General features: G+C 41.2%; 2 long non-coding RNA genes across 2 annotated transcripts in view; one reads left to right on the forward strand and one right to left on the reverse strand.

Moving 5' to 3' along the window:
* LOC109284228 (uncharacterized) overlaps positions 1-24,654 on the forward strand; it is an 88,692-nt gene that overhangs the window by 40,880 nt on the left and 23,158 nt on the right. The window lies entirely within an intron of this gene.
* The window catches only part of LOC109284227 (uncharacterized), a 60,379-nt gene continuing 54,995 nt past the window's right edge, over positions 19,271-24,654 (reverse strand). Inside the window, exon 4 of the long non-coding RNA XR_002091605.2 lies at positions 19,271-20,016. This is a non-coding gene — a long non-coding RNA (uncharacterized LOC109284227). The remainder of the gene's footprint in view (positions 20,017-24,654) is intronic.

Raw genomic sequence — 24,654 nt, forward strand, 5'->3', positions numbered from 1 at the left:
AGCTTGAGAGACTCCAGAGGAGAGCCACACTCATGATCAGAGGACAAGAAAACAAGTGTTAGGAGGAAAGGCTGAGAAACATGGGACTCTACAGCCTGGAGAGCAAAGGCTCAGGGGGGAATTGGTGGCAGCCTATAAGTATATAAGGGGTGTGCACCAGGAACTGGGAGAATGTCTGTTCACCAGGGCACCCCAAGGGTAGACTAGGTCACAAACTCTGGGAAGACCATTTTAGGCTGAACATAGGAAAAAACTTCTTTACTGTCTGAGTCCCCAGAGTCAGGAATAGACTCCCCCCCCAGAAGTGGTGCAAGCACCTACTCCGGACACCTTTAAGATACAATTGGATGCTTATCTTGCTGGGATCCTATGGCCCCAGCAGACTTCCTGCCCCTTGGGCAGGGGGCTGGACCCGAGGATCTTGCGAGGTCCCTTCCAGCCCTAATATCTATGTCTGTGTGTGCTGAGGTGGAGTAAAAAAATAATTTACTCCCACTGGAGTAAACTAGGCTGTAAAAATTAGTTTACTTCAGCCTAATAGGGGTGTATGTGTAGACGTGCAATATTTACTGCAGACTGGACTCATTAGTCATAAGACTAATTAGTCTACTCTGCAGTAAACATCTTTTGTAGATGCACCTTGTATAAACTTACCCTAGGCTCATGTTAGGGTTCTGAGAAGTAGCAGAACAATTTTTAATTCATTTTCGCACAAGAAATTAGAGACCAGCACCAAAGTGTGCTCATGTACTCCAGATTGATCTTTTATGAGCAATTTGGACAACATTGACCTCCTATGGACAATTAAAGAATAGCTTTAAACTAAGAAGAAAACAAAAAGAGGACCAGGTATGTGATACAATAGCTTTAATTTAATGTGCCATTTATAGATGCATTAGTAGTTTTTAAGGGTTTAGGTTGTAGCCGTTTTTAGTGATTATCTTTTTGTTGTTTCAGCACAATTTTTTTTTCACTTTACTTTGTTTCTAGGGTATCTAAGGATCTCTTGTAATCCAGCATTCAACTGATTGTCATGCTTACATTATTTTCTCCACCCTGCTGCTTTGAAATATTTTAACTGTGTGGTTTCATTCCACACCAACTGCAGCATCATATAAAGAGGAGCCCAGCATAAGCAGGTGATGTGAAACAGCTATTTTCCACCAGATTAGAAGCTATGTTTCTTTTTTATATCTCTATTTGTAATCATATGTAGACATATGAGTAGTAAAAATTAGCTCAGCTATATACTTTCATACACAGGTATGACAGGGAACAGTTAGGCTACCAACTGATTTTTTTAAACCATTTCCAGATTAAAATAATTTAATTTTGGGAATTTTACAATGAAAAGGCCTTTTTTATGGAACTGTAGCACAGGGATATGGACAGTTCAGTTGTTCACTGCCCTCTTGCCCCTTTCTAGAAATCCAAGGCGGGAAAAGGAACCATAAGGATCTACCCAATGGAAAACTTCACTAGTGAACTGTCCCCCTGGCTATGTGCCTCACAACCCCAGTTTAGGAGCTTTCTTGACAGTATGGTCTCCTCAGGTGCTGCAAAGCCTTTCAGTACTATTGCCTTATGGTTGCTTTACTTTATATTAAGGGCAGGAATTAAGATGGGTTTGCCTTCCACTGCAGTCCTTCCCTGAGCTCTCTTCTACCAGAAGAGTCTCAGACCAAAGTGTGCCAGAGAGATTTATTTCTTAAATGCATTTACATCAAATACAATGAAAGAGTACTGTGCATTTTGAATGTTTCTACAAAAAATATCCTTCTGGATTGCCATTTTAAAGAATAACAAAAATAGATCAAACAAATAAGATGCACTCAATCAAATATGTTCTAAAAAAAGGGCAAGAAATGCTAAATATTTGGTTATTGAAAAATAAATGAGGCTTATTTGGTGGAAGCCATTACTTACCATATAGTATAAGACAGTCACAAAAAAGTATTGTATTGTTAATGGTTCGAATGCTTCCTTTAAATCCATAATGGAAGCTTTGATTTTGCCTGGTTTCATAACATTTTATTGTATCCTAGCCCACATTTACTCTTTTCTTAGAAGAATAATCTACATAATCCATACTGGCTGTTGTAGAGTGTGGTGAATTTTCTAACAGTAAGGGAGACAAGGCTTTAGCTGATAAAAGTAGATGTATCATCCAAAAAACCCATGAAGTGAGAGACTGAAATTTCTTGCTGCCAGTCAGGATTTAAACAAAGGAACTATCCAACATTTGGCAGATAATTATAGTCCTTTAAGGGAAAACATAACTCAATGAAAAGAGGTAAGAGATCTTTTTTCTTATATAATTTTTTGAGTATTTCCGTTTGTCTGTTTTCATGCAAAAGAATCTTAACAGTTTTATCAGTTCCCATTTGCTATATACATATTGAATCATTGTTTAGGATATAAAGTATATATTGAGGCATTGTACGCACAAGTTTCAATGTGGCAATACTTGCAGAGAAAAGGGCCACATTTTTATTATACTGATGCCAGCAATAAACTGATATAACAATCATTTCATTGGAGTTACTGTTGTTTATTTTCTGTTAGATTTATATACCACCCTCCCCAAAAGAGGCACAGGGTAGCTTACAATAAAACCAGATAAATTATAAAGTCAGAATAAAATAATATGTAATAAAACAAAGTCTCCAGCCTATTTCCTATGTGCAAGTGCCATGGCTACTCACTATATTATTAATTCTAACTGCTTCTGTCAATGCAGAGCAAATTGTAAGACCTTACTCTCTCAAAACAGTATGAGCTTTCAAACTAAAGAAAATTTAAAATGCAGTCACTGTATGAGACAAGTCATTCTGCTGTCTCTGTATTTACAGGAGTCCTTCTACACTGAAACAATTGAATCCTTCCTCACTTAGCTGCACATGGAAGCATTATAGCTAATCATCTTTCAAACTGAGAACCCAACTACTTATACTGTACTTGCTGTCAGCAGGATGCAGCATGAGTTTTCCTCTAATCTTTATTTATTTGGAAATAGAAAATATACGATGCTTGTCTTTGGGAATGTTTTATATATAGAAATATAGTAAATCACATATTCCAGAATGTGATTGTAAATGAAAGTACAAAAGAAACCAGAAAGCTTATTTAATTGTTGACAACTGTACTACTCTTTTTCTTTGCAAACAGAACATTCCTACTTAATCACACATTCCTATTTAATTGCACAAAATGGTTACCTTTGTATACCTTTTTTAGCACGTACATGAAAATCACAAATTCTAGAATGAAAGGAGAAAGAATAAAAATGCAGACTGGAATATATAGGTGATAAAGTGTGATCAAATGTCTGTTGACACCACCTGGGTTCAATGAGAAAGACTACAATGACATTAATAGGCATTGAATTTAGTCCTATGTTTGTGACTCTGTATTGGGTTACAGCATGTCATTATTAATCATTTCTGAGAGAAAAATCAGCTTTCCCAGACATGAATAGGAAGATAGAACAACAAAGTGAAAACTTTGTTTCCACTGGATACTTATAACCCATGACTCTGCAGGTTTGCATGTGATTAATGGAGGTAGATTTGTATCAGAAACAAAAAAAAAGTATCCCATTTTATTTACATGATAATTTCAGTTTGGATCAGTCACTTGTATTTTATAGAAGTATAATGTGAATCCAAACTCCTCAGATGGACTAAAGTAATTTTTAACATTGTAGCTAAGTGTTAACATAACAAGTACATCATTTACCACTCAGTCTAATATTTTTTCAGCATGTCTATGCTTTGGTAACACTCCCCTCTCTCCCCTCCCCTCCAAGAATCAATCACCAAAGTGAAAATGCAAAGAAATATTTACATGCCTTGATGATCACCACGGCTGTATTTCATCACTAGTGTTTGTTATGTTTTTACAAGTGGCAATCACAAGATGTCTTGGTATATAATAAATAGAACAAATGCAGTACCATAATTTACATAGTTATCTTCAAACCCTGTGTGATGGATCGATATATTCCTGTACGAGTCTGCATGAAATTGTGCTCTTTCCTTGACTTTGTAAATATATTGAAAAATGTGACTTTCATGTAGACTTATATACATAACCAACATCCTAGAATTGTCAAGGACAGATCTAGAGCAGTTTAATGGCTGACACCTTCCCAGAGGGTGAGGTAACAAGAGTCAATTGAAACAGACCAGTGCTGGTTAATTATGAAGACAGACAGGTTTGTAATGCCTGCTACTTTTAAATTAACTATTGCTTTGATATTCCTGAAGTATATTTTAACAGAAATAAAGCATCTGTACAAACAAATGTAATATTTGACCCTCAGATCTACTGCTCTTACTTGGACATCTAAATGATAACCCTTTGAGGATTTTGCATACCTGAAATAAAGGTAATTGGTGAAAAGGATTAACAGTTTTGTTACAAATTTGTTACAAATCTGTTTAAATATATTAGTGAAATAATAAGTATTTGTAGTTTCAGCAGACATCTGAGAAAGCAGGCTGCTATTACAGGGGTCTCTCTAAGTGGCATTACTAATTCTATTGAATGTCCTCAGAATGCTATTGCTTTATTTCATGTTCTTTCTTTCAGGTCATTGATATCAGATGTAAAGGAAGCAAAATTATCCCATCATTTTATCATTTCATTACTCATCTCCTTCAATTGTAAGCTATTTGGATTTAGAGGAATCTTTTGTGTTCAGTATCTAAGCTTGTATAGCTCTATATTCAGTCAAGCTCTCCTACATTTACTAACCAGGTATGGCTGAATTACTGTGGTGCTTTTATAAAAAGTTTTCCTGCACCCCTTCAGCACAGCATAAATAACTACCACAGATTTTTCCTCTCAGCTTGTTTCACTGTTTATCAAATTGTAGGCGGTTTGTGCACTATCATCATCTTATTAAACAGGCCATCTGAGTTTCTGATTTCTGGATTGTCTGTTTTAGTGTGATCTTTATTTTTTCCCCTTACCACTCTTTTGTTTCTTCTGAGATATGTTAATTGGTCTTTCAGTTGGCATAAATCAGTATAGCTCTATTGACTTCAACTAGGCATTTAGACTTGTTTCTGACATCTCTCCCTATTTTCCATCATAAGCAAGGAAGCAAACCTCATACATTCTATTTTTTTAGCAGTTTACTTCAATCAATAGTGCTCCCTGTCTGTTGAACTGCTGAACATACTTTAAAGACTTATTTATTCATACTTTAAGTACTTATTACTATGATTTATCATTTGGTTTTATCTTCTTTTTTATACAGTTGAAGAAAAATGGTCTTTTAGTCCCTAACTCTCCTTGTCTTCAATTGTATCCTACCATTTATACCTCTTTCCTAGCATTGCACGTACTACTTCATCCACATTGTTGTGGAAGTACTAATGAATTGCTTTAGAAAAGCGTATTTCATCATCATTGGGAATCCCTCAGTTGAGGATGATTGTCTTCCATGATTGCCTTATCTGTGATTTAGAAGATGGCTGATGAGGACAATCCAAGATTGACAAACTCTGTTGCAACTGGGGCATGTGTTTCCATGTGGGGTGGGTGGCTCTGGTTTCTTGATGTGGTCTATGATGTGCTGTTTCTGCTGCTCCCAGTTCTCCTGTTGTCATCTTACAGTTTCAAAGTACTGAGATCCTTGCAGAGACTCTTCCTTCATTTGGTGCGGTCCATGGCAGTAGACTCCCATGAGTTGATGTTGCATTTCTTCAAGTTGGCTTTGAAGACATTGTTAAAACACTTTCTCTGCCTTCCTCTTAAGTGTACACCTTGACCGAGCTGGGAGAACAAAACTTGCTTTGGGAATCTGGAGTTGGACATCTGGATGACGTGGCTGGTCCAGCAAAGTTGATGTTGTACAATCATAGCCTCAGTGATCATGGTGTTTGCTTGCAAGAGGACACTAATGTTGGTGCATCTCTTTTCCCACTAGATTTGAAGGACCTTCTGCAAACAGCATTGATGCTTCTTTTCCAGCATCTTGAGGTATCTCCTGTACACTGTCCATTTCTCAGCTCTGCACAGTAAGGTGGGGATCATGACTCCTGGATAAACCATGAGCTTGGTTTCAGATCTGATGTCATGATCTTCAAGCACCCACTTCCTTGGGCATCACTTGTTCTTCTGCGATGATGATGGATTTCTTTGTCAATGTCAGATTTCTGTGAGAGATGGCTTCCAAGGTATGGGAAATACTTCAGATTCTCCTGTCTCATCAATCATGCATCAGAACTTACCAGAGTTAGGGACTGCTCATTAAGAGCTTGTTGGTGAAGGATGTTAGTCTTCAGAATGTTATGTCTCAGTCCCATTTTCTTTTATACCTCAGTAAAAACATTGACAATTGCCTGAAGGGCAGCTTCCAAGTGAGCACACACTACAGCATCCTCAGCATACTGGAGCTGAATGATTGAGGGCAAGGTGATTTTAGTTTTGGCTCCGATTTGACTGTAATTAAACAGCTTACCATCCATTTGGTAGTTCAGTTCTATGCCAACTGGAAGCTTCTTGGTGATCAAATGTAGCAGTAAGGAATATCAAGAAGAGTGTTGGAGAAATGACACATCTTTGCTTAACTCCTGTTTTAACCTCAAAGGGATCTGTGATAGATCCACTGCAGAGAACCTCTGCTCACATACCTTCATGCAGCAGGCAAAGAATGGTGACAAATTTTGGTGGGCATTCATATTTCAGAAGGATCCTTCACAATGCTTCTCAGTTGACAGAGTTGAAGGCTTCTGTGAGGTCACAGAAGGTCATGAAGAGAGGTTTATATAGCTCCCAGAATTTTTTCTACAGCTGACAAGCAGTAAATATCATGTCATTTGTGCGTCTTGGTGCCCTAAACCCACACTGAGATTCTGGGAGGAGCTTTTCAGCAAGTGGAAGGAGATGGTTCAGGAGGGTTCTCACAATGATCTTTCCCACGGTGGACAGCAGTGATCTCTCTTTAATTTCCATAGTTGGACCTGTCTCCTTTCTTGAAGATTGTTATGATCATGGCATGCCCAAGGTCATCTGGGATTTCCTCATCATTCCAGATCTTTAACATAAGGACATGGAGCTGTGATGTTAGCTCCTCTCCCCACTAACTGAAAATTTTTGGGGGGGTTCCATCAGCTCCAGGTGCCTTGTTTTTCTTCATCTTCTTGATGACTTTTCCCCACCTCATGAAGTATTGGAGAGATTCTAAGATCATCTCTGACTGGCTATTGTGGGACTGAGTTGAGAGTACTTTCATCAACAACAGAGTCTCGACTGAGAAAATCTTCAAACTGCTCCTTCCAATAGGTATTTGTCAGAGGGGAACTGGGTGTTGGTGAGAGTGAATCCATGTTTCGTGCATTTGGTCAAGAGAAGGATTCCACTGGAGATGACTCTTCCTACTACTTTCTTGCCAGTGGTTCCATTCCAGAGGTTTGAGTCCCTTCTGACTCTGGAATTGAAATCACCAAGCAGAATAAGTCTATCTCCTTCTGGAATGTCAGAAAGGACTTGGTCAAGGCTGGAATAGAATTCCTCCTTGGTTTCATTGGCAGCATCAAGAGTTGGGGCATACCTGCTGATAATAGTGTTGTGTTGGCTCCCTGCCACTTTATGATGGAGAGTTATGAAGTGCTCATTAATTCTGAGCTATTAGGATTGTCCAGGAGGTTCCTCATGTTCCAGGTCCCAAAATTGATAGTGTGTCTTTGTTGATTTCGACCACAGTAAAGGTGATCCCACTGGCCATAGTTATCCTGTCAGGAAAGAGCTAGGCAGACTAAGTTTAGGGCACCCTTTTTAGCCCCTTCCTCATGTGGGGTGAGCAGAGCAGATCCTGAAGAGGGTTTCTCAGTCATAGTTACAGTTGTCTAATTGCACTCCTGCCTCATCCAAGTGCTAGACAACCTTTTTGTAACTTCTATCTTCATGACTAGGAGATTCCAGGCTCACAATCCTTCTCCCCTCATCACTAGCTAGTCACCAAAGTGCTTGAAAAATATGCCAGAAAAGCAATTTCCATGGAATATGCCAGTGTGTGATTTATTTTATTGTGGAAAAGCTGCTTCACATCAGCTTCTACATGGGTTCTTGATGGAATGGGATCTTGATCTAACAGCAAGGAGGCTAAAACAATTGGAGGTCTCTTTCCACTGCAGCCTTCATTCGCCTTTATGGACACTGAGATTCTAACACTTTCTTCCACCTGCTTCGCTGCTGAAAACTTGTAGACCCATGTCTGGGAGCTGGGCAGGCTTATTATAATGGCATTCTGTACTCACCATGTCACAGCACCATCAAAGGATATATATGGCTTTTTAGAAGGGAAACATTGCCATTTTCTGTCCCTACCACATCCTATTGGTGCTGCCACTGCTTCATCTGTGACTGCTTATTCATTGGAGTTACCTCTGCTTATTTTGCAGCTAACCTTCCCTGAAAGTCATTCTACTATCTGCTACGCATGGATGTACTGGGTAGCAGTACAGCTCTGTCATCATCTCAAGAAAATGGGAATTTTATTTTTTTGTGGGTATTTAAGAGTTTATAACAATGGTATTTATAAGATCTTAAATATCCAAAACTTTAACTCCTAAGTGTTTGCCATTTCCATATTTTTGTTCCTTTTCCTCTCTCTCTCCACATATTTTTACTTGAATAAAAACTTGGCCACACTACAAAAAATTCTTCATAAATATTTCCAATTTGGCCTCAGATTGCCACTGGCTAATAAAAAAGGCTGAGAGTCTTGATGAGTCTAAATTATATCTATAGATAGATATAGATATAGATATACATATAGCATAGATATAGATATAGATCTCTCCTAATCCCTCTCTTTCTCTCTCTCTATATAAACATATAGTTGATTAACTTCAATGGATCAACATTTAATTTACATCAGCTAAAGATCTGGCCCAAGATATAAGTTTGACTATATTCAATCATCACTACTAAAATTATGTTATTAATACTTTTCAAATTAAGATGTTATTAATTAATTGAAGGAAGGACACTGAAACCACAATTAAACAAGAAAGAAATTCCATTCTAACAGGAATAAAAAGGCAACATTTTCTGTCATCTTACACCATTGATCTGTTTTTCCTTCTTAATTTTAATCTCCCTGACCTTATCTTTACATTGATATCTTGATCATTTTCTGTAATAAGTGCAATATAGTTAACATAATATTTTATAAACTATATTTAAAATGGTGTACTTCCATTTACTGCATTCATACAAAGTATAATTTTAATACTGACTTTTTAATTCAATAACTTCCATACTTAACTTTTATTCTAAGCATACTAGAGGTAGGCAGAGTAGCTCATAAAATCTGGCTTTAATTAGATGGCATATGTTATCAGCAGAGATCCTGGTTTTCCCTATGCTAAAAAAATCATAAATTCTCTGATAAAAGCCCCAAAATCTGCGATTAAATTGAAATGCCACTATATGTAAAATGTGTGTGTGTGTGTGTGTGTGTGTGTGTGTGTATAAATGTATCAATTGAACACAAGGTTTTACTGATATATTTACAATCTTAAATTAAGTTGGAAGCCTACCAGTGCCATAATCAGTACAGTAAAATAAATTCTATGTACCTATAAAATTTTGGTATTTGATTTTGGGTTTTTTATTGTGGAAAATCAGTTCCTTCTGCCCCCCGTCGCTCACCAGAATGCAGGTCTGGTTCCCTTACCCCCAAGCCACAGCCCTCTGGGCCCTGCTGGTGCCCCTCACTCCCTGCCACAGGTGAAATACAACATGGCAGGGCAAAGTGGAGCTGTATGGGGAAGCTCATTGCCACCACTGTGAGCCCTGTGCTGCCCTAGCTACACCCTGCCTGTCCACCCTGGAGCAGCAGAAACACAACACCACCCCACCACCCCCACAGCTGCCGGCAGGGGGTGGGTCACCAGGCCAGCATGGAGATCACAGCAGCAGCAATGAGCTCCCCCACATAGCCCCACTCTGCTCTGCCACATCAGGTCCCACCCACCAGGCCGCAGAGGCACCAGAGGAGGGCAGCAGGGCAGGGAGCCTGAGCCGGAGCCTGAGCCAGAGCCTGCAGCGAGCAGGCCAGCCCTGCCCTCACCTGCACACAGATCTGGTGCTGCCCCACAGGAGTGCTCACAGAAGTGAGGAGCTAGCCCCACCCCCCAGACTAGCATCCCATGGCCCCATCATGCTCTGCACTAGGGCCCTGCAGGTGTGCATTATGGCCCCAGGCCCAAAGCTCCACACACCACCCAGCTGGGCAGCATCCCCAGCCCCAGCCATACCCAACTCCCTCCCTACCTACCTCCTTATCAGGGGCTTCAATTTCCCCTGCCCCTCTGACTTACCAGGGGGAGCTGCTTTCAAGGCTGCCTGGCAGCCATGTACATGAACATGGCATACTCTGCCTGATCGCTCCCCCTAGCTCCTTGAAGGCTGGAACTGCAGTGAGCCCTTTGCAAAAAACCAAAATCCATGTGTTTCTCTGTTAAAATGAAAAATCTGTGTTTTTCTCAGATAAAAGGGAAAATCCATGGGTTTTTTCCCATTTTTTTCTGTGGGAAATGAAAGACCCAACTATCTAGTTATCAGTTATTGACTAAAAGAAATAGAAGACATTTTACAGCATTTCTTTCTCTTCAGAAGATATAACAATACAATGCAGGCATACGCAACTCTAACCACCAACATATTAGCTTCAGTTCAGCTGTTTGAAATATAATGGCATGTCATCAAATATTGCTGGATGAATAATGGGTTTTTTAGTGTGGTGGCTGAAGCAAAAGCAATTGAACCAAAAAAATGGTTTGGGGTCATATCAAAATAGGGTTTTAATTTTTGTTAGGAAAAACAAACAAAAAAAAGTCACGCAAGCCTTTTGACCCAAAATGGAAGTTTTGTATTTAGGTAACTTAACTGCTTTGAAACATTTAGTTTTCTAATCCAGAATCTGTGGAAAACACAATGAAAAGTTAGAAAGTTTAATTTAAAAATACAAAAATGAAATACTTCAGTATTTCTAAAACAAATTACTTTCGAAAATATCAATATCCCATTTTGTTATTTTCATAGTTTCTCCATTCCCATTTTATGCCTCAAATTATTTGCTGAATCCAGCTAATTTTTGCTGCTCCTCTGAAATGACATTTGTCAGTATATTTAATATCGGGGGGGGGGGGGGGGGGAGAGAGAGATTATTATAACATTGTATGGCTCCAATATCTGTTTCTCCTTCAAAGCTTTCTTTCCAGTGAAGTTAAGGGAGTTTTGCATTGCCCTAAAACAAAGATATATCTGGTTCCAAGTTATTTTGAAGTCCTGTTACAAAATGAAATAGGTTTTTTTTTTTCACTTCAGAGTTGCTGTGCAGCATTATCTAAATCTATGTGATTCATCAATGCTCCTAATAATTGCCTGAGACAGTCATTTATAGTCTTACTAATGCCATTTATATTTTCTGTCATTTTCTCAAAAGATTGATTAAGAAAGAATAGCATCTCAGTAACTGCTTTCTTCAGAACAGGTAAAGCATTATAGCACCTGGAAGTATTCTTCAGCCTGAGCTCGAACTAGTCAATCAACTTCATTTTTCTCTTTCTAAATCACTGGTTGATGATTACAGGATGCCAGGATATCTTTTTACTCTAGCACTATCATTGGTTTCAAAACTCATTCATCATGGTCAAAGAACATATGCTACCTACACTCTTGTCCTTGCCGTTGTTTTCAATCTCCAAATGGCTAACAAAATAAAAAGTAACAGTGGCTTCTATGTGCCTGGTAAAATGTGGTCGTTTTCTTTTGGTTTAATTTCCTTTTTTTAAATACTTATGCAGCTTCTCCCCTATCACCATCGTAGTTCCTGAATACCTCACAGTCTTTCATCTCCTGGCACCTGCTATGTATATATTCTTGATGCTACAGATAGGGAGATGAGCCAGAGAGAGACAACAGCACATCTGAATGTCAGGCAGAAGGTGGGGGAGAAATTCACCTTATAATTTAGCTAATCAGAGATGCATAAGCTTTCATGAGCCTGAGCTCACTTAGTCAGATGCTTTGAAGAGACATGGAGAAAATCTGATTAAGTTTGCTCAAGCTCACAACAGTTCATGTATCTCTGATTTATTCAGTCTAAGAGGTGTGTTTGGATCCTGCCTTTTGCCTAACTTCAGATTAACATGGCTAATCACCTCTATCTAAAAGTTAGTCACAGGAGTGTTTGCAATGTAATATAGAGATTCCTTCAGTAATTTTAAATTAGTCCACTTGTGGGACAGCAGCATGTGGACTAATTTACCCTGCTTCTCAAATAGCTTTGTATCATATGCTGGGCAAGTTTACACATGCATTACTCTGGCCTAGATTTACTCTGGTGTAAACTAAGGTGGAGTAAGAGTTTTTGGGTCAGTGTCTACACATACAGTCAATCAGGAGAATATTTGTCCCCAGTTCTCTGCAGCCCTGCAATGGAACCCTGCCACCAGCCTCTTCCTTACCAAGCAGCAGCATGCTAAGTGCAGGGGAAGCATGCAGCAGCTTTCTCCTTGGCCACTCTGCCTCCCTGCACTATGGCTACTCCCACCCCTGGTCCTGACAGTCATGACCAGTGCTCTGTGATTCTTCCAGCCACTGCAATCACTCTGCTGGCCCACAACGCCAACTGCTGACTGGCCCATAGCTGCCTCACCCAGCACTGGAATTCCCCCAATGTATCAGAACCCACACCCCATTACCTGCCCACCACACAAGGACTGCCCCTATTACAGCTGCAGTGGATTTTGTTTTACGGTTCTCCAAGCCATCATGAACCACGGCGGCACATACACCCACATGAGCACTGGCTGGGTGGGCAGCATGCACAATGCCTGTGTGTTTCAGAACTCTGGCCTGATGGGACTGGTGGAGAGTAGGCGTTCACATCAGTGGTGCCAGACCTGCAGCTGGGTGCCATTGTGGTCCTACCACTGCTCATCAGGGACCCTGCTTACCCACTCCTCCCTTGGATGATGTAGCCCTACACTGGCCACCTGGATCCCTGCCAGGCCCACTTTAACTGCTGCCTGGGCCGGACCCATGCTCTGGTAGAGCACATCTTTGGCTGCCACAAGGGCTGCTGGCACTCCCTCACCGTCCGCATTGAGGTCACCAAGAACACCCTCACCCAGGTCATCATTGCAGCTTGTGTGCTGCATGATACCTGCAAGGCCCAAGGGGGAGCTATTCTGTGAGGCCTGGGCAAAGGAGGTGCGGTGGGCAGAGGCTGCCTGGCAGCAGGAGTACAACCTGTGGTGACAGAAGCAGCAGTAGCAGTGGGTCCCCTCTGTTGACACTGGATTTTAGGCACCCAGCCCCTATACCTTTGTTCCCAGCAAGCACAATCCTCAGAACAACCACAACACCTGCCAGTTGATAATAGGTGAATTTGATATAGAGTGATAACAAAAAAGCAGCAATACAAACAATCAAGCAATTTTATATCTACTAATCCTAGGGCTGTCATCAGTGTCAAAGTATATCTGGTCAGGATGCAGGCTTCATTCTGAGTCTCTCTTTCTTAGGTGTCAGGGATAGGGGCCAGGCAGTGGCAGGCATAATTGAGACCAACAGGATGGTGTCCAGCACCCAACAGTCATCATCTGTGTGCTGCACTGCCCATCCCAGGATGGTGTTCTGTTCCCACCTGGATCCACTCACACTCCTGTGCCAGGAGCTTGACCCAGAATTGGCCCAATCCAGGTTGGCCCAATCCTGTGCCTCCTCACACTGGTCCCATGCCTTCTCCTAGGTGATGTCCTCCACTCACCACCTGTCCTGGTGGGCCACATCTTCTGTTTACCAGGCCTGTGCATTTTGCTTCTGTTCCTCTTCCACCACCACCAGTCACTGAAGGAGGAGAGTCTGGTCTATCATACACCTCTGACACAGCTATCACATCTGTAGAGACCCGGCAGTGGGTGGCATTGACCCTGAGCCAGTATCCCCAGTGGCAACTGTGGCCTCTCCCCCACATCCAGATGGTGGATCTGCAGAGCCATGGGACTTTTCTAGAAGTTTGCAACATTTCAGAGATAAGATGCTCTGTACCCGTGCCTCAGATCAAGGGCTGGCCATGCACAAGTGTGCAGGGACCAAGGTAAGTAAGGCTGGGTAAGTCCGGACCCAGGCAGCCACCATCTGAGCCCCCATCCCCACACCCTCCCCTGAGACAGGATAGGCTCCTGGCAGCACCTGCTGCCATGGCTCCAGAGCCCACTGCCCTCCTCTCCCCTTGCAGGCCAAACACCCTGATGCACTGCCACTGAGCCCACGGTGCCCAGGCTGGGGAGAGCATGGAGTCCTGGACAACTGGGATGAGAAGCTGGCCATGACTCTGCCCTCCCCACAGCATGCCTCTCTGGAAAGGTGCCCCAGGGCCAGCCCCATGCCACACCACCACTGGGCCCTGAGCATGCCCCTGCTATACATACCCCCGGTGGTGTGCAGTGAGCTGTTTGCATGGGCCAAGGGGTGCCCAACCAACTACATCCTGCTGATGATGATCCTCCTGGTGCCCCAGGTGTACCTGCTCTCCTGGTTTCAGATGCTAAGCTTCAGTGGCACAGGCAACAAGCCCAGGCTGCCCCACAACCTCTGCCACTGACTGGAGGACTACCTGTGGCAGTACTACACATTTCTGCCACTCATTGCTGAGGAGGACATCACAGCTGACATTGATGCATTCCTCTTCATGTTAAAGGCCCGTGCCCACCCAGCTGTGGGGACATGTGTTGCTCAATAAAGTAGTGTGGGAAACCTGAACAGGGAGGGGGTGCTGGGGGTGGGGCTGGGGCCAGGGGTGGGGGCTGGGGCATGGCATGTAGCCCTGGGGTGCTGACAGGGCTGGGCAGGGGCAGCAGCAGCCTGCAGCATCCCTCAAAACTGAGGTGGTCCCAACAGCACTGCTCTGGCAGCCATGTGGCAGTGTAGTGACAGGCTGTGGCCCGCCCAGGGGGACACAAAGGGTGTGCAATGCTCACAGGCTGTCTGTGTTGTGTGCCTCAGTTCACAAAATGTCTGCACGCTTTTATAACCTGAAGGCAGAGGCTGCCATAGAGGCAGCCCAGCCCTGAAGCAGGAGAGGCTCTTAGCCTGCAGCCCTGGGGTTGGCCTCAGGCCAGAGCTGGGGAGACCCAGGAGCAAATTTTCTCCCAGGTTGCATCTACATATGTGTTACTGTGCATTAACTAATCACAATTAAATGTTGTTACCTGCATTCGCTAATAGGCTACTACGCAGTAACATGTCTCATGTAGATGTGTCCTCTAAGTTCTATGCTGATGTTGCTGAATTGTTACTGGTAGATTTTGTATCTCTGAAATAGACCTTGTAGGTACATGTAGGCATTACATTTAAATCGAGCTAACTAGAGTTAGGTTGATCTAAATGCCCATCTGTTTAGGCATTCAAAGTGTTTAAATCAGGCCAAAAATTGTGGGCCTGGTCTTGTTAGTTCACCTACTTGGATGAACTAACTTAGACCAGGAACAGGTTAGTCCGATCTATCAAACATCTGAACATGTTTGGAGTGCAGCTCTGGGGCTGGAAAAGCCCAGCCACTTCCCCCAGCACTGGAGCTTCATTCTTTTTACCCCTCCCCAAACCAAATCCATGACTTCCAAGTTAAGCACCGGACCATCTTTTCACATTAGTATACACATGCATGTAGAAATATAATTACATTGCACTACATGTTACATAGCTGGTGCTCAGTCAGCAAATATAAGATTTTTGTATACCACTGGTATTCATATATATTCTGTGCAAACTGTAGTTGAAGAAGCTCCATTGATTAAAATAGCTGACCATACTGTCTTCTATGAATGTACCATCAATACATCTTAATAACATTTCTTCAAAATATGTATGTCCCACAAAGGACCCTTGCAGTCTCACAAAGTCCCTTCACTGCAATCCCTTTCCCTATACACTAATTAACCTTTTAAATCTTTTTATTGGGACACTTACGTAATTTCTTGGTTTTTGACTAACTGTAAGATGCATTCAAATCCTGTTGCTCCTTTCATTTTAAAAGATATACATGTATATGTATATCTGATTGTATATCTGAGGATACCTGGGCAAATCCACACAGCACATAATAACAAGTTTGGAGCATTATTACAATTTTGTTGTATTATTGCAGCATCTGCCACTACATGCTTCACCTTTACAAAGTTCACTCTGTAAAGATCATGCTACAAAATGCATTTTATATCTCATTTCATTCTGACCTATAACTAGATTTCTATCCATCTATCTCAGCACTTCTATCATGTCTATCACTGTGGAACTGTACCTTGGTAATAGTGAATCAAAAGTTACAATAGAAGTTAATAAATGTTTTGTTAATTAATGGCTCATGGAAAAAGTAAAAGCAGTCCTGGACCTATAATTCATAAATGATTGTGAATTAATTGCCTTTCTGAAGGTTTTTGATATAATGACACACTAAAACAACCATAAAGAAACAATATAGAATATAAATTTTTAGAGTTTTATGAGAACATTTTATAACTATTTAAGGTTGCATTTTAAAGGTTCTGTTATTTAATAGTGACGAGGGACCTCTGAAACCAGCCTATCAGAAAGATCATACTAAAACCCACCTATATTTGCTTCTCTCCAGAGCAAAATGTGGCAGAGGTTAGAGGCATTTTGAAAGTAGGGTGATGAAGAATTTAAAATGCTTAGAGATATTTTTAATTGATTATATTGCTTCAGTGCAGTAAAAGAGAAGTTTTAAGAACCTGATGCCAGTCATCAATGAGAGGAAGGAAGACATGTGAGAAATATGGCTAGACTTCTACCAAATTGGCTGCGTCCAGATGAGCAGGTCTGTATAGCTTATGGTGCCACACATCTCTTTGTGGTGTCACAAACTGTATGTAGTGAATGTTAAAACATGTGCTGCACTGTAGTGCAGTGGCAAAATTTACTACCAGGATTTCCTAGTAGCACATTAAAAAAAAAGGCCAGAAGAAAAAGTGGCCCAATGCACACAAAGAAAAATGTGCACTGGCAGAAATGGAGGCCGGGATGTCCAGAGCAACGCTCTGGCTGCCAGCCCAGCCTCTGTGCTGGCCCTGCTGCTCCAGCACAGCATCAGGCCAACAAGGTGCACAGGCATTGGACCCAGCCTACTGCTCTTCCTGGCAGAAAAGTCAGGAGGAGTTGGGCACTGGCAGTTTGCCCGTTGTGGGACAGTTTGTCCTGCACTGAAGGCCATGTGCAGAGGTGTGTGCTGAGGCAATTTGTGCCGCTGTAAGTGCACACACCTGCTCGTCTGGATGTGATCATGGGATCACCTTTACCACAACATCAATAGAAACTTCTAAGCTCATTTGCTACTTGATATTCCTAGGTGCTAACAAGCCCAAGATATTGAACTATATTTTGCCATGTTATAAGATTGAGCTGGGCAGAGGATAGAAATTTTTCATGGAGGATTTTGAGTTTGTAAAATTTTATTTTCATTCTGATTAAGCATAGAAGTCTAATGTTTTAAAATTCTTCATGAAGTTATGGAGGGAAATGGGAACTGATGAAAAAAAATAATTTTCATTTCAATGTTTTCATTTGTTGTTCTGCTGTTCTAAAAAATACAAAATTTTTAAATGTCAACATGTGGGAATAAAATGGGCTTATCTAGTCAGGAAAGAAAAGAGCATCTTGTTACCAATTCTCTCTGGACAAATAAGGGAACCAGTGATTTTGCCCTGTGTTTCAGGACAAAATATCTGCTATAGTGGGTGTTTTGTTAGTTCCTAAAACAGTTCTCTGTTGAAAATTTAACAGTTGCTTTTATGTAAATGCTTTTTTTTTTGTTGCAAGACATGTTATTCAAGGAGGTGGTTATGGTGATGGTTGTTTTAAAAGAACATTATCCCAAAGTACTTTACCTACAGTAGTCTTATAGAGCTTGGACATCGCTGCCCTCCTTCATGTCCCAAGTAAAAAAAACAAAATGAGGTCAAATTTATACATCAAAGATTTATCTAAGACTACTGTGGAAGAAACAGGCTTTACTGTGTTGTTTGGTTTTGAAGTTGCCAGAGATTTTTTTATTATAGAAGCAGCTGCAGGCAAGGACACTGAACAGACAGAGCTTCTTCTTATCAGTTTCGCATGTCCCCCCAACAGACAACTGAAGCAAGTTTTTTATGTTTCAATTCAGGTCACATGATGCAAGATATAACAAGTCAAAGAAAAACTGGTTTGAACCAGAAAGCTGCAAGACGGCATAAACTGTGGTTTAACCTATTGACTTCATAGGTCTACTCAGCTCAACAAGGGAAAAGGGCAGGAGAAAGAGCAGATTGTAAAATAGGCAGGGAAAAAGCAATCATTAGCAAATAGTGTACTAACTCAAAGAAGTCAGTAGAAATTAAGGCCTGGGGTTTTCTTCTTCCACATTCCCCCCTTTTGTACTTATAGTACAACTGATGAGATTTTGTAACCGTGTTGGGCAACAGACTGCAAGTGAGCTAATGGGAGAACAGTTTAACTTATGCATTCTTCGAGGCATAGTGAAATTTGTTCTTAGGTAGAGTATCTCCCAGTGCTCTCTTCGGAACAACTGGGAGACTAATCTCAATTGACCCAGCATCACGTTAGACATATCTGTTGCATCTTTTGTGGGATGTACCAAGGTTACAATTGTGAAGCAACAAAAGGAGTACTTGTAGAAAGAGAATAAACCCGAGGACTATGATTGCGGTCCCAAGTCCACCAAACCAGTCTCAAAGACTCCATTGATCAGTTTGGTGTAGTTTAGCAGCTTCTTTTTCAATAATTTTGGCCTGGTTCTCAATAGCACTAGAAGCATCTGGTATATAAATGCAGCACTTTGATTTTATTAAAGCACACATACCTCCTTTGCTAGCTAATATATAATCTAAGGTCAGTTTGTTTTGTAGAGTCATTTGTCTCATTTCTTTCATTTCTTTACTTATTTCATGGAAGCCAATGGCAGTAGCATTAGCTATTTTCTCTACGAATGCTGCAGCTTTCTTTATTTCAGACATAGCTAAGCCTGTGCCATAGTTGGGGAACAGTATACCTCAAAACCTCCGATTTTTTGTGATTTTGTGAACATTGCAAATTCTTCTTTTAGGTAAGTGAGATCTAATAGTAAAGGCAGGATATGTTGCAGAGACATAGCATGTTCCTCCCCAACTGGAAGGAAGATTTTTATAGGCCTTATCTTTATATACAAAATAGTGACCAGCTAGTGTAGTAACTGAAAAGTTACAAACTTGTTTTAATATTCATACTGAATAATAACCTAAATATCTAGCCAAAATGGGAGAATAACCAGGTATCTAGGAACCATTAGAGAGCTAAGCACCATTTACCTTAAATTCCACTTTACACTTACTGACTCCTACTACAACATGAGATCTATTACAGGTCTAACAAAACTTTCCAGGGGTGGTATACGCTAGTTGTACATAGTCAGCTTGGTTACAATTTATATCTTGCCAAGTTTCATTTCTATGAAAGGGTGAACAATAAGGAGCTGACATTTGGGTTGCATTCAAGGGTACTGGTATCATGGGTATCCCTTCGGTAGAATGGATAGGGACATGACTACATATCCAACAATGAGAGACATTTAAGTCTATCTTAATTTGGTTAATTAAAGACAAAAACACATTCTCATAGCCCAGGTTTAAAAGTTCAATACAAATAGCCTATAGGAGGGACTCCATGTTTGGTTATTAATGGGCTCTTTTCTTGGAGTCTTAATCTTTAATCCTTGGTTTCGTCAGGAGGAACAGTCTTTTTGCAGTGCGATGTGTGGATCCAAGCAGATAGTCTCCAATACTTTACTGCAGTCTTAGTGGTGAGAAGAACTTGGAATGGACCTTTCCAGCGAGGTTCTAAAGCTGATTTTCTTTGGTGGATTTTTACATGAATCTAATTTCCTGGCTGTAAGGAATGGCAGGCTTCTTCAGGCTCTCTGGGTAAAGCTTCTTGGACCTGTGAATGAAAGGTTTTAACATATTTCATTAATGCTTGACAATATTGTAATACAAGGTCATTAGCTAAATGGATGTTAATCTGAGAAGGTGGAAAGGGTGGGGAAGATGGAAGTCGCATAGGTCTCTCTATCAGGACTTCATGTGGGCTGAGTCCAGTCTTCCGATAAGGGGTGGATCTCATGCTCATTAATGCTAATGGTAGAGCATTTGGCCATTTTAAACTAGTCTCAGCACAGATTTTTGCTGGTTTATTTTTTAGTATCTCGTTTTGTCTCTCTACTGCACCTGCTGACTGTGGGTGACAAGGACAGTGAAAGTTCTATCGAATCTGCAGGGCTTTACATATTTCTTGCATAATTTGCTCAGTAAAGTGAGATCCCCTGCCACTATTGATGGTAAGTGGGATTCCAAATTGTGGGATAAGGTCCTTTAAAAGGATTTTAGTGACAGCTTTAGTATCGGCTCTTGCCACAGGATAAGCTTCATTACCACTTGAAAACATACAAACTATAACAAGTACATATTGATATTTACAATATTTTGGCATTTGTATAAAGGCAACCTGAATATTTACAAATGGTCTCCAAGGTGGGAGATGTGTGGCTTCCTTAGTTTTAACAGTTTTGTCTACATTATGGGCTTGACACACAGGACAAGCCTGGCAGTAGTGCTGAGCTATGGAAGGAAAATTTGGAGCATACCAATTAAGTTGAATAGCTGTGATCATCCCCTCTTTGCTCACATGGGCCACTCCGTGGTACACACTAGCAAGGTAGGGAAGTAAGACCTTGGGCACAACCAGGCGGCCGTCCAGGGAACGCCAAAGGTAATCAGGGTGTAATATGCACCCATGCAGTCTCCACGTGTCTTTTTCAGAATCTGTGGCCTGAACTTGGAGACGTGAAACATTATGAAGAGTTGCAATAGGAGACTGCTCATGAGAAAAAAACAATTGCTCAGCCTGAGGGGGTGAAAGGGTCGCAGCTCTGGCTGCAGAGGCAGCCAGAGTATTTCCACACATAACTTTATCCTGGGAAGATTGATGAGCAAAACATTTAATAATAGCAACAGCAACAGGTAATAGAAGGGAATCTAATAAGGTGGCTACATAAGAACAATTATGAATGGGTGTGCTATTTGAGATAAGAAACCCACGTTGTTTCCATAATTGCCCATAATCATGAACAACACTAAAGGCATAATGCAAATCTGTATATATATTAACAGTTTTACCTTTAGTAAGGGTACAGGCATGAGTGAGGGCAACAAGTTCAGCAATTTGGGCAGAATAGACAGAAGGTAAAAAATTACTTTCGAGTACCTCGTGCTGGGAACATACAGAATTTCTTAGGCAGGACCTATTAACATACAAGACTAGATCAGCATTTGGAATGGGAATGTTCTTAAGATCAACCCGAGGTAAAGTTAAATGAGAGGTAACAGCGAGGCAGTCATGAGGCTCACTATCAGAAGATGCAGGTAACAAGGAAGCAGGATTAAGTACAGGGCATCGAACTAAAGAAATGTGGACCACAGAAAGTAGCAGAATTTCATATTTAGTTAAATGAGCATTTTAAAGGTGTTGAGTTTTGGTCTTTAAAAGAAGTGCAGCCACTGAGTGGGGTACAGCAACAGTTAAGGGCAAGGCTAAAACAATATTTGCAGATGATGCTACAAGAATGGCGGCAGCAGCAACTGTCCAAAGGCATGGTGGAAACCCAGTTGCTACAGGATCTAAGTCTGTACTATAGTAGGCAATACGACGACGTTTATCTCCATGGGATTGAGTAAGTACTCCCAGAGCAAAGCTATCTTTTTCATGACAAAATAATGTAAAAGGCTTTGAATAATCAGGAAGTCCCAGTGCGGGTGTCTGTGAAAGGGCAGTTTTAATAACAAAAAAGGTATTTTAAACTTCTGGAGATCACTGCAAAGGTTCAGGGGTGTCCTTTAAGGTAAGATTTTGTAAGGGTTTTACAATTGAGGCATAGCTCAAATTCCATTGGTGGCAATATCCGGCCATACCTAAGAAGGTGAGCATTTGAGAGACAGTTGTGGGCTGAGGGATTTTTAGAATTGTTTCAACTCACGCAGTTGAAAGGTGATGTTCTCCTATGGAAATATCATGGCCTAAATAATGAACCTTTGGTAAGCAGAGCTGAAATTTTTCTTTAGAACCTTTATGGCCTTTTAGAGCAGGACAGGTCAAAAGGTGTAGAGAATCAATTTTACAGGCTTCAAAGAAAGGTGAGGCAAACAAAAAATCATCAACATACTGGATAAGGACAGAACAGTTTTTGAACTGAATGTCGTCTAAATCTTTCTTTAAAATTTGTGAAAAGATAGAAGGGGACGTTGTATACCCTTGTGGGAGTCTAGTCCAAGCTTATTGTAAGCCTTTATAAGTAAATGCAAACAAAAACTAACTATCTGGATGAATGGAATTTGAAAAAAAAGCAGAACACAAATCTACAACAGTAAAGAAACAAGCTTCCGGTGGGACGCAAGAAAGAATGGTAGCTGGGTTAGGTACTACAGGAAAAATAGGTAAAACAACAGAATTAACGGCTCGCAGGTCTTGCACAAAGTGATAAGAAGTTTTGCCTGGTTTCTTAACTGGCAGAATTGGAGTATTACAAGGACTAGAAGTGGGGATCAAGATACCTTGTTGAAGGAGGGAAGAAATAACTGGCGCGATTCCTTACTCAGCCTCCTTGCTGAGAGGATACTGGGAAATGCATGGGAGCTGCTTTCATGGATCCAGATGAATTTAACAGGTTCAGTGATTTGTATCTGCCCAACTTCATTAGCATGCTGTAACCATAGGGCAGGGGATACCTGTCTAAGGATTTCTTCTTTGAAATCAGGGTTTGTTGCAGAAATAGGTGGGATTGCTGGTTCAATCATAGCAGCAAGAACTGTGCATTCATTTTCTGCTGGTACTTCAAGGAAAACTCCATCCTCTGTACAATAAATAGTACAACCAAGTTTACAAAGTAGGTCATGACCTACAAGATTAACAGGGGTAAAAGGGCTTAAAAGGAAGGTATGGTGGTCAGAGATAGAACCAAGAGTGACAGACAAGGGTTGAGTTACAGGGTGAGAAATTACTTGGTTAGAAATGCCGACAGCATTAACTACAGCATTGGAAAGAGGTGGATCGGGAAGATCAAAAAGACGCAAAGCGGAATGGCTTGCCCCTGTGTCAACAAGGCAAGTTACCCTTTTCCCCGCTATGGTACATTCTACAAAGAGTCCAGACTGATTAACAGGTAAGAGTGGTGAAAGGATGAAGTTACTATCCCTCAGGCCGTCCTAATATTGAGATAAAGAATTTTGGGAAAGAGGCAGGGAGAATTGCTGATATTGTTGATCTGCAGAGTTTCCTGTTGAAGGGGTAGAGGTAGGTGGTCTTTTGGGACATTCTCCTTTCTAATGACCGGTTTGCCCACAGTGAAATCAGGAAGAATGGTCAATGGACGAAACATTCATCTGTCAGCACCCGCGTCCCCTTCCTTGGCCTCGTGAATTCCCGTTTGTATGTCCTCATCCTCTGGGGTGATGTTTGAAGTTGCAAAGCTAGTAACTGGGCTTCATTATTTTCTTTCTTTCTTTCCTGACACGCTAAACAATGGTTGGCAACCGTAACTAGTTCATTTAATGGTTTTGTTTGCCAGCCCACACAGATGTTACGCAATTGGTCTCCTAATTTAGGCTGTAGGCCTTGGACAAATGTGGCTGCAATTGCTTCCCGAGCATTTCGGGTAGCTTCATCTATTCCTGAGTATCTTTCAAAAACTTCTTTGAGTCAGTCTAAATAGTCTGCTGGAGACTTTCCTTTATTCTGTTTACAGTTATTAATTTTAGCCCAGTCAGTTTTCTTAGGACATACAACAGATATGGCTTCTAATAAATGGTTTCAGGCGGTTGCGAGATCTGTCGCATGATGAGGGTCTCACTGTGGCCAGTCTGCCTCATCTGTTAGGCATTGTCAGACTTCAGAAGGAAGTACGGCATGCAAAAGTTGGTTCATATCAGACCATGTAGGGTTGTAACAGTTAATAATGGTTTGGAGCTCATCTTTAAACTTCTGGGGCTTTTCTCTGATGTTAGGAAATTCTTTAACTAGATTTCTTAAATTTCCAGGTGTCCAAGAGGCATGTACCATTACCAAGCCTTGTGCGCCTGGTAATTGGCACAACGGTACTTGAATAATAGGGCCCATTTTAGGGCAACTGTTATTTAAACCCACAGGAGAATATGAGCCTGCAGAAGTGCTTTCTGGACTACAAGGTGGAGTTTCTAATTCAAGCGGAAGGTGTTTGGGTAAGGTGGTGGTTGGGCCAAACAAGAAGTACTTTCTAGAATATCTTCTACAGACGCAGTCTCAGTCTCGGTCTCATGAGTTAGTTGGAGATATAAAGGGGTAGGAGGTGCTGTGGGAAGATTAGCCTGGCCAGGGCTGTATCCATTTTTCAATTGTTTAATTTCTGCTTTTAGTTTTCCTTGGGAGTCCTTAAGACTCCTTACCCAGGATTCTTGCCACCTCTTACTACCTTCTTTATACCAGTCAAAATAGACATCCCATTGAGTTTGAGGGGTCTTGCTACCTCGGGACTCTAGAACTTTTCGGAGG

Source organism: Alligator mississippiensis, chromosome 7, assembly GCF_030867095.1.
Source record: "Alligator mississippiensis isolate rAllMis1 chromosome 7, rAllMis1, whole genome shotgun sequence".
NCBI lineage: Eukaryota > Metazoa > Chordata > Crocodylia > Alligatoridae > Alligator > Alligator mississippiensis.